Here is an 11006-nt window from a genome sequence, read left to right as displayed (position 1 = left end):
TTAAAAAAAATCTGTTCACTTTATTCAGAGTTCTCAATTCACTGGAACTTACTTGAGTGTGGACTGGTTTGCTATTTGATCATGTGTACAGGTGACTACATCCAGTCAAGGTGCTGAACGTTTTCATCACCACACACCCCCCCCTCCTATTGCCCTGCATAGCCTTACATATATACCCGTTTCCTAACCCCAGCCACCACCAACCTTTTCTCCATTTTCAAAGTTCTGTCGTTTCAAACATGTTCTATAAGTGGAATCTTGTAGTATTCAACTTTTCATGATTTGCTTTTTTTCACTCAGCATAATTCCCTGGAGACTCATTAGTATCTTATTTCATTTTTTTTCAACCAGTGGGAAGTTTTCCATGATACTCCACCATTGATTTAACCAGTCCCCTGTCAAAGAACATCTGGACTCTTTCCAGTTCTTGGCTATTAGGAATAACACCTCTGTGAACATTGTTGTACAGGCTTTTGTGTGAACATAACTCTCCATTTTGGAGGGCTAAATGCCCAAGAGGGCAATTGCTAGCTTGTACAGTAATTGCATGTTTCGTTTTCTAAGCAACTGCCAAACTGTTGTCCAGAGGGCCCTACCATTTCAAATTTCTACCAGCAATATATGCTGATCCATTTTCCCTGCATCCTTGTCAACATTTGGAGTTGTCATTTTTTTAGCCATTCTGATGGGTATAATGATAGTTCATTATGATTTTAATCTGTCTTTCCCTCATGGCTAATGCTATTGAACACTTTATGTGCTTATTTGCTATCTGTATATCTTCCGTGGCAAAATATCTATTTATAACTTTGGGCCATCTTCTAATTGAAATATATGTTTGTTTATTTTATTGTTGAGTTTTGGGAGTTCCTTCTGTGCTGTAGACACTAGGCTTCTGTTAATATGTGGCTTGCAAAAATTGACATTCCCCCCGCCACACACACACACACACACACTGTAATGTGGCTTTTCATCCTCTTAACATAATCTTTTGCAAGGTAAAAGTTTTGAATTTTAGATACAATTTGTCAATTTTCCCTTTGGAGATTGTACTTTTGATAAAAGGCCTGCATTTTAAACCACTGTGTTCCATTGCTTTCCAGACTCTAGGGAGAAGTAGCCTTGTTCTAGGGAAGAGAAATTCCCATACTTGTCAGTTTCTAAAGCACCAGGTTAGGGCTAGCAACAAGGCTCTGGAAAAAGAAAAGTGAATTTCCTCAATCCCAGTAGATGGTGTACAGCCAATTTTGGAAGATGAAATGTAGCTGGATTCTGGTGACTTGCACTTATAATATTAACTATTCAGGAGGCTGACATCTGAGAATAAAGATTCAAAGCCAGCTCAGACAATAAGAAGTCATAAGACTCATCTCCAATTAATCAGTAAAAGCCAGAAGTGGAGATATGGCTCAAATGGTATAGCACCAGCCTTGAGCAAAAAAAGCCAAGTGAGAGTCTGAGGCCCTGAGTTCAGATCCCAGTATTGCATGCACATGTATACACACACACACACACACACACACACACACACACACATACACACACACACACACACACAGATGAACTATGTTAGGGGCAAGTTCATTGTCCTCAGACCCAGCAAAGGCTGTCCGGTGTCTGTGCAGAGACATAGTAGAAGGAATGCAAGCCTGAGATAGGGCTTGAGCAACTGCTACTCCATTAAGGGTAGAATGCAGAGATTCAGAGACAAAAAGCTGTCTATGTCCTGTCTTGGAGCTCGGGCTTCTTCCTGACTCCCTGTTTTTTATTTGGGGGGCAGCTGCATGGTTTTCTGCCCCCACCTCCACCCCAGCCAGCTCTTTCTCCATTCAGACCGCCCCAGAGAATTCCTTTCTTTAAAGCACTTATAAGACTTAATTACCAATGGCAAAGTCCTGTGGGGCCCTGGATGAAAGGCACAGGAGCAGTGTGAGGCTTGATTAGGCGTGTAGAACTCCAGGCGCAATTAGCTCCACGAGAGGCTGGCCCTGCCTTTATCTGTCTCCAGTTCTGTGTGACTTACAGCAGCTAATTATTGAAATAAAAATCGCCTGGCCACCCAGCTACTGGCAAGAGGGCACTAATATCCACTAAGTCTCCCTTTAATGATGGGAAATGGAGGCAGCTTCAGGCAGTTAGGGTTTTCCCATCATTATGGGCCTTTTTCTCCACTTCTTTTGAGACTTGGGTACCCGGAGGACGCAAGTGAAATTCTGCCAAAGTCACTTCTCTTTGCCTTGCCTTCCTCGTGACAGGCCTTTCTGGAATACCTTGGCTAAGCAGCCTCATCGTCTGTAATGAACCCTTTTAGCACCTCCCTAAGGGCTGTTGTAATCATTGCATACTACTGAACTCCTGGCCTGTGGTAGTGGGGTTTAAATGTATGTGTGTAAGTGTGCATGCTCGTGTGTATTCTAGGACATCAGACAGAGATTAAGTATGACCCCCACTGCTCCATGTGGGGGATGAAAAAATAAAGTCTAAGGCCAGGAGAGGAAGCAGGAAGTCACTGACAGTTCCTAACTCTGCTTGCTGAGATGTAATTGAGTCTTAGTCCCTTCCTCTCTAAAACATAAAGTCCCAAGTGGCTCTTGGTAGCAACATTATTAGCCACCTGCACACATCTGGGGGCTTATATGAACTCGAGGGAGCAAATTTGCTCCAATAAGAGTGACTTGGAGTCAAAGGGCAGGACTAGGCCTGTGGAGGGCAGGACTCCTGGCCACCTGAACAAGACACAGGAGGAAGCCGTCAGTGTGCAGAGCAGTAGTATTCAAGCTGCTCTGAGCTCTCAGCGGGCAAAGACAAGATCAGAGTGCTTTGTAGCCAGGCATCTAAGCATTAGATGGAGACCCTCCTGTGGAGAGCTATGCGTTTTTATTCATTTCAGCTCAATCAAGCCAACCCTGGCTGCCACTAGGTGGTTCTCAGCACTAGAGGACGAGTCATGATGTAGATCCCACCAAAGAAGTAATGGTCCCTGCTCAATGGGTCTTCATAAGATGGAGACATGAAGCAGAGATAGGGAGGGTCTTTCCCAATGACAGCCTGTCTGTGTCAAGGGCCTCTGAGAAGCCCTAGATAAGGGATGGAAGACCATTGGGGTGGGGGGCACTTCTAGCCACTGCTCTGTGGATGCAACTTGAGGGGTATGATTTTTAAAATGGCAAATTCATCCTCTGGGGCTGTCTTTTCTTTGTCCCATCTTGAGCCTCTGTCAGCTTCCAGTGCGATCTGAGCCCACATCCACTTGGCAGCAGTTCTGTGCTTTGCCAACTCTGTCCTCAGAGCTCAATAGCAAAAGGCCTGGTAAAGAGAGTCATGATAGATCCTTCCCTTTTTGATCAGGTTCTGTGGGAGAGTATAAATACTATATGCACATGTGTATGCAGATGCACACACCCGTACACAGATATACATACCATGCACTGACAGATGGTAACCCAGTCAATCCTTGCTGTCCTCCCAGCAGTGACTCATTGGAGGAACTGATGGTGATGTCTTGATTTCTGTCTCTCTGTCCCTGGGATACTGTCAGTATCAGGTGTGCCCAGGAAAACCCGGAGCTTTACTAGCCATACAACAACCCTGGGAAGTACGGGATCCTCATCTCCACTTCATAGATGAAGAGGCTGAGGATCCAGTAGAGAGAGAGGCTCATGTATGATCACAGGACACCTAAAGCTCACAGGAGGAGCTTTCACCCAAGTATATCTTTCCCAACTCTGAAGAGATTGCAGATGTTGAGGGCTGAATTCCCCTCTAAAGTGAAGACAACCCCGTAAGTGCCAGTGTTGGTCATTCTCTGGGTTAAATTATTTTCATGCCTTCCTCATTTCTATCTCCAACAGCTTTTCCTAAGAAGGTCTAGTGGTGACTAGTTTTCATTTTTGCTTTTTTGGTGTGTGGGGGGGTGGGGTGAGCGTTGTGAGTGTGTGTGTGCTTGTCTTGAGGCTTGAACTCAGAGCCTAGGCACTGTCCCTGAGCATTTTTTGCTCAAGGTTAGCACTCTACCACTTGAGCCACTGGTTCACTTCTGGCTTTTTAATGATTAATTCGAGATAAGAGTCTCCTAGACTTTCCTATCCAGGCTGGCTTGGAACTGAAATCTTCAGATCTCAGCCTTCTGAGTAGTAAGGATTACAAGCGTGAACCACCAGTGCTCAGCTATGACCACAGTTTTAAAAGCAAGGATGCACAAGGAAACTGAGGCTTACAGATGCTTGGTGTTAGGTGTCTGGTCAAAGTGTGCATAGCAGATCTGGGATTTGAACCCAAGGCAGCTCTTCTAGATCTGTGTTTTTTAGCATGGAGCTTTCCTGCCTCAATGGAGTAAAAGGAAGACTGATACGTAAATTTACCTCTGGGAGATGCCTCTCAGCACCTAAGTTCCAAAGTGGGTCTTGCTCGAACCATTAGGAGGCAACATTTTGATTATCCTTCCTAGGAGCTGGGGCCTAAATGGCAGAAAATAACTCCCTCTAACTCCCCCCTGCAGTTACTTAGAGCTCAGGATATGGCCTAGTTGAGAAGACAGAGGAAAAAAAGGATCTGGCCTCTTCCTGCTGCAGAGTTCATCCTTAAACTTGCTGTAGGCTGAGGAACCCTTTGTTGTAAAACTTAGTATCTCTAAGTTTCCAGATGCCTTGAACCAAGCCTGCTTCTTTGAGAAGCTGGCTCCCTTCAGGCTCTCTTCTCTACACTTGGCAGAGAGGAAGCTAAGTTGAAGAAGCCACAGGTTGGGACTTGGCCACTGGACAAGGTATGTGTTTATAAGCCTCTTTCCCGTCTCCTACAGTGTGAGCCTAGGCTAACTAAGCCCATTGAAAGTCAGGAAAAAGAACTCTTTTTTTTTTTTTACAGAGTTGGCTCTCCAACAAACTGGATTTCAGCATTGATCCTTGGAAAGAGAAAAGAGGTTCCTGCAAGTCAGCTGAACTGTAGAAGAGACAGGCTATGGCCCAGTGTCATTCATGAAAAAAAAAAAAAAAATACCATGTCTTTGACAAATAGTCAGCTTGGCCTGAGGGCTGGTGGTTCTAGCATCTAAGAAAGTCAATGGGATGAGCTTCCCTGGGGAAGATGGTGAATGCTTCAGGAGAAAGAGGGATATGGAGGACATCAGGCTGCCCCAAGATGTGTCTGGGAGGTTCTGGTTCACACCTGGAGAGGGTCAGGATGAGCCCTGGAGTGACTGCCGTTTGGTCTGTCAGAGTCAGCTCAGCGGTCACAGCCTCCAGGCAGCAGAGGCCTGGAGTTAGCATCCCTGTCTCCATGCCTGGCTCTGGTTCTTCTTTGTGACCTTTTTGCTGGGTCACCTGCAGGCATGTTTGTGCTTCCTATGACCCTGTGGGTACCTTGAAGACCAAGATGTATCTAATCCAGCTCCTGGTTTCCAAACGGAGCTCAGGAGCTTGTCAAGCCTGATGAGAGGCAAGAGGGGGCACCAAGTAGATGTGCCTCAGAGCAAGGGCATCAAAATCTACCTAACTTAAGGCAGGGGCTTGGGATCCATAGCAAACAGGCACCCTCTGATGAGAGGACTGCAGGACATAATTGGTCCCAGTCATCAGTCTGAAGGAGCTGTTTTTGGGGAGCAAAGGCATATGATTCGTTTTCTGGAACTCTGAAAAGAGGACCGCAGCCTATGGAAGAAAGGAAGCTAAGAAGGGGTCAGATTTTTAACTCCATAATGGAAAGTACAGGCTGGCAGGCAGAGCATCCCCACATGGAAAGTCCCAGAACTAGATAGCATGTGATCATTCAGAGATAGGATCAAAGTGGGGGTAGGGGGGCCTCAAGAATCCAATAGGATATGAACCAGCTGACTGACCTTTGATGTCATTTTCAATCTAGACACATTTTTCTGACTCTAACATACCACTGTGTATGAAATGGTTTTGACTAGTGGATGGTTTGGGATAAAGGAAGGCTAGACCAGAGATCTGGAAAACACAGACATAGTAAAAATCCTCCTGTTGACTGAGGGCCTATTGTGTCCCAGATCCCATGCATGTCCAACCCTTGGAGGGGTCAGGCAGCTCTAGTAGAAGCCCTTCTGGCTCAGGTTCAGAGCCACCTGCCTTTGATACCTCCAACAGAAGGGCAAGATGGCTTCTGTAGGCAGCAGTACCATCTGTCACCTGCCTGCCAGCTGCTGGTTGGGGATATCCCCACAGCTAGGCTGGGCACACAGCCACACTCCAGTATACTCCCAGAAAAGCCCTCTCCCTGGCCGTGTGTGAACTTCTGTACTGGGCCTTGAGAAGCAGCTGTGAAGGCCCTTTTGTCTAACCCAGGTCAGGGCTAAGCTAATTGTTGAAAACTAATTCCACTCCAAGGGAAAAAAACAAATAGGTAACTTGAAGGCTAGGAGAGATGGGGGAGAATGATGGAAAGGCATGATATTAATCGAGATGCATCGTAATCATACATGGATATGTTGAATCTAAACTTCTTTGTAGAACTACATAAAAAAGTTTAAGGAACATTAAAATAAAATAGGACAAAGCAGAAAAAGGGGTATGCATGGGAGGAAGCCAGTGTAGCTTATGACTTAAAGTATGAGCCTTGCTGTGGGACAGACCTATATCTGAATTTAGACTCTTGTAGCAATCCCCTGAGTAAGGGCATACTATGTCTAAATGCTATTTCTCTGCCTGTAAAATGGAGAAGGTGTTAGTGGCTCACACCTGTAATCCTACCTTTTCAAGAAACAGATCTAGAGAATCAAAGTTCAACAACAGCCTGATCGGAAAAGTTCACTAGATTCCATCTCCAAAATATCCTAAGCTGGGCTAGGCTGGGCTCGTGGCTTAAGGGATAGAGTGCCATTCTAGCAAGGGTGAGGGCCTGAGGGCAAATCCAAGTGCTGCCAAAGAAGAAAAAAAGAGGAAAGTTTCAGAGGTGGTAAGGATAATGTGGGATACTGCACAATAACCCCTCATCCTTAGCTCGTTAGATATCCTCACTGTCTCTCTAGTTAAAAAGCAATGAGTTTCTCAAAGTGATGAGGCTGTGGGTTCCGAAGAGAAACTCGAGAGACATAGTCTTGGGAGCCTGCGCTCCAGGATTCCAGTGTTGGGTGAACTTTAGCATCACTTTTCCACCTTGAGCTTCAATTTCTAGATCCATAAAATGGGGACGAGAGTGCCTCCTTCTCTGGTTTGCACACCACCCACCCACCGCAGCACGTGGCATACGAATAGGGGCCCTTCCCCCTCCACACTCCAGCTTAAAACAAAGGACTTACAAAACCAAACTTTGAAGGACTAAGGAAAGTAAGATTTATGGTTATATACACACCCAGTTACTACCCAGGACTTCTATTTTGTGGAACACATTTTAGCTCTGGAATATTTATGGGCCCTTTTTGACACACAAAGAACTAAAAATATCACCCCATGCTTATGTTAAGCAAAACTTATAAAAACTTTAGTCCGGCAGGAGTTCAGGCAATTTCCTGGCTCATTTCTGGCTGGTCCTGAGGTTGCCAGGTAACCAGGGTGATAACAACCCTCATTTCCCTATGGATGGTGTTTAGACAGAGGTTCTTTGGCCATGCTGTACCGTCTGTGGATGTCTCCCTGCAGATGCTCCTGCCCCTGCCCCTCTGTAAATACCCCCAGAACCTGTGGGAAGGAAGGATCAGCTTTGCCTCTTGAGTTTTCTTGTTGAATCCTCAAACTGTTGTGTATTATATTCCCCCTTATCCACAAGCCCCGCACCCTAGTCATTCTTTCAGTCTAGCTTTAAGCCCCCCTCAGCATTAGAGCCTCTGAAAAGCACAGGGAAGGCAGCCCCCTGCAGGACTTGTCTAGCTAATCAGTAGGTTGTCTCTGCTACATGCATTTTGGATCCTATCATCCACTGATAGGATGGAAATACATTTATTTCTTCTACTAGGCCTCTTACTCCTTACATCTCCAGCTTTATGCTCCACTCCTGTCTCTCAGAAGCCTGAACTCCAGGAAGACCTGGGCTTCTGAGTGGTCTGGTTTGTTCATCCACAATGGTCTGGAACACTGTGTTCAGACTATGGGCTGGAACCCATTGGTAATTCTATGATATTTGTGTGTGTGTATGTGTCTGTGTGTGTGTGTGCCCATCCTAGGGCTTAACCTCAGGGTCTAGGCACAGTCCCTTAGGTTTTTCACTCAAACCTGACACTCTACCACTTGAGCCACAGCTCTGCTTCTAGCTCTTTGATGGGTAATTGGATGTAAGAGTCTCCCAGACTTTTCTGCCCTGGCTGGTTTCAAATCACAGATCTCAGCCTCCTGTGTCACTAAGATAACAGACATGAGTTACAGTTACCTAACTCTGAAGTGATATTTTGATCACTGTCACCACCAGATATCTCTTAGACCGCTCCCTATTCAAACCTTCTAGATCTATCCAAGGCTGGAAAGATGAATCACAACACTAAAATGTGGGTATTAGAGTCAAAGTCATGGTCCCTCATTTGCTATGTGAACTGGATCCACCTCCTGGGTTTCTACAGTGAGAAAGAACCCACGTTTTCATGAAGGGGACTGGGAAGTTTTGAGCTTTGTGCTCACTGCATGCATGTTTCTTTTCTCCTTCTGTCCAGGTTTGCTCTCTATCCTCACTGACAGACCAAAATGATACCCATGTAGAGCATAAGGTACACCAACTGCAGTTCTTGCTTTATCAAAGCATTTGTCACCTGTAGTCCCTAAGGCTGACATCCCAGTGGGATGGTAAGCTGTTGCCTGCTTGTCTCTGGAACAGTCTTGCTTGTCTCTGGAATCCCCAGTGCCACCATTTTTGGAAGTGAAGTGTTCTCTGTAGGCACTTCTGTAATGTTTGGGTTGTACCTAGAGAAGAGTCTTGGATAGTTGTCTTTAGGAGCAATGCTAGTGGCTAAGTCTGTACCAGGGTCTTTGCACAGCTCTGTACTATGTCGTTGTCAGTGTGGCACAGGGCTGGATGTTCTACTTGATTATAAACTTAAGTAGAACCCACCATTGTGTAGTCACAGTGTTTAGCCCATGGTCTGTAATGACAGAGTTGCTAGTTATTCCTTTAGTGGGCATTTATTTGCTACTTGAGCACCCCATAACAGCCTCCCCTGCTTTAATGTATGTTTAAAGTAACAGTTACAAAATTTGTTGGGTAGATATCACCAAGCAATAACAAAAATGACATTGATAGTAATCATTTTCCTTCTTCCTCATATCAATGTAGAACATCACAGATGACAAAAGCATCTAACAGACCTGGTCTTTTGGAGTGAGGGGCTTCTGTAGGGCCACATAGCTAAAAGGTGGCCAGAGGAGAACATGGGAAGGTTTGGAGTCGGATATGTCCAGCTCTTGATTCTCTTGACTGTGATTTCAAGCCAATTATTTAACATCTCTAAGTCTTTGGCTCTACCATGGAATTGGGACAAAGGTTCAAAGATAGGAATACTGAGTATGAAGTAGGCTTGAATGAAACCCTTAACCCATGATGGCCTGAGTAATGTGGTAGCTGTTCGTCAATAGTTAGATGGTGATGACAATGGTAACTGCTGACAGACAGACAGGCAGATAAGCTATGTCAGGGGGGTCAGGATCCTTATGGGAAACAATCCCCCAAAATTGTTTAGATGAATAGACTTTAAGGAAGAGATTGAGGTATGGTAGACTTAAGAAGCCAAGTAACCATGAACCATGTCAGACCTCCTATCTACAAAAAAAAAAGTGTACATTTACTGAATTGCTAGGTCAGACTTTGAGTGCCTTTTAAGTTTAAAAACATTATACATAGCAATGCCTCTGATTCAGGCTCAAAGGTCTTTCATGCCTAGAGTGAACTACCAATATCTTATGATAGGATAAGAAGGAATGAAGTACTTGTCGTGCAATTCTCTTCACTTACTCTCTCAATGGATCTTCTGGGAGCCCGGTGGATGCCCAGCCTGTCCTCAAGGAACTACACAAGGAGAGAGGCAGTCACAAAAATGGACCAGCTAGTTGTGATGGAACATCACATCCAAAGGCCCAGAGCAGGACTGCAGAATTCATGCCCAGGAAAGAGCAAGTGCTCAGTGAAATGAAATGAGATGGTTTGGCTGAAGAAAAATCTTTGTTCTGGCAATGAAACTTAAATTAGTTCTCGTGGATCACAGAGCTTGGGGGTGAGGGAGCATGCTCAGGTCACTGCCCTAACCTGGGCTTTGGAAATTCATCTGGGACAGGGTTTAAGGCAACACCATTGAGGGTTTATGTCCATGTGCAAGTTCAAATCCCTGGGTTATAACTCTGACACGACCAGGCAAGTGCTATATGTAACTATGGGCAGGATGTTTAACCTTACAATTTCTCACCTGTAATTTGCAGATAATCACAATTCCCAGGTCACAGGATTGGCATAAAATTAAAAAATGTTATCACACAGCAATGTTTAAACTAAGCACGCTCTCATATATATATATATATATATATATATATATATATATATGATATAACATATATACATCTGAGATTAAAAGCTACTAATAAAGTATATTTGTTATTATTGCTCATACTTTAATTAGCATTAATATAAATTATTAGTTACGAGTATTAATAATGGCTAGTGTTAATTGAGTACTTATTCTTACCATCAACATTATTGTTCCTTGAGGTTGGAAGGGCCAGAAGGCCCAGAGACAGCAGTTGCTATAAACCCTCAAGTAAATTAGACCCAAAGAATGCCGTGGATTGAAAGCCAGTACAGGGCCACAGCAGCAATTTAGAGAGTTATAATCAGTCTTTTTAAAAAATGGAAGCGAATGAATGGGAACTGGCTTATCATTCAGTCAATTGCTTTAGTGAGCCTTTTGCTGTCTTATACATCCAAACACACATGGTCACATACCTCAGTGTGTGTTTCAGGTCTCAATATGAGATGCTTTTTTAACCATGGATTGCAGGGAAGAAGGTTTTAATGACCCTGCAGTAGAAGGCACAATCACCGGACTTCCTTGTGATCCTGCCTCTCGGAACTCAGCACCATCA

The sequence above is a fragment of the Dipodomys ordii genome, unplaced genomic scaffold, assembly GCF_000151885.1.
Source record: "Dipodomys ordii isolate 6190 unplaced genomic scaffold, Dord_2.0 Scaffold22, whole genome shotgun sequence".
Taxonomy (NCBI): Eukaryota; Metazoa; Chordata; class Mammalia; order Rodentia; family Heteromyidae; genus Dipodomys; species Dipodomys ordii.
This window is presented reverse-complemented; position numbering follows the sequence as displayed.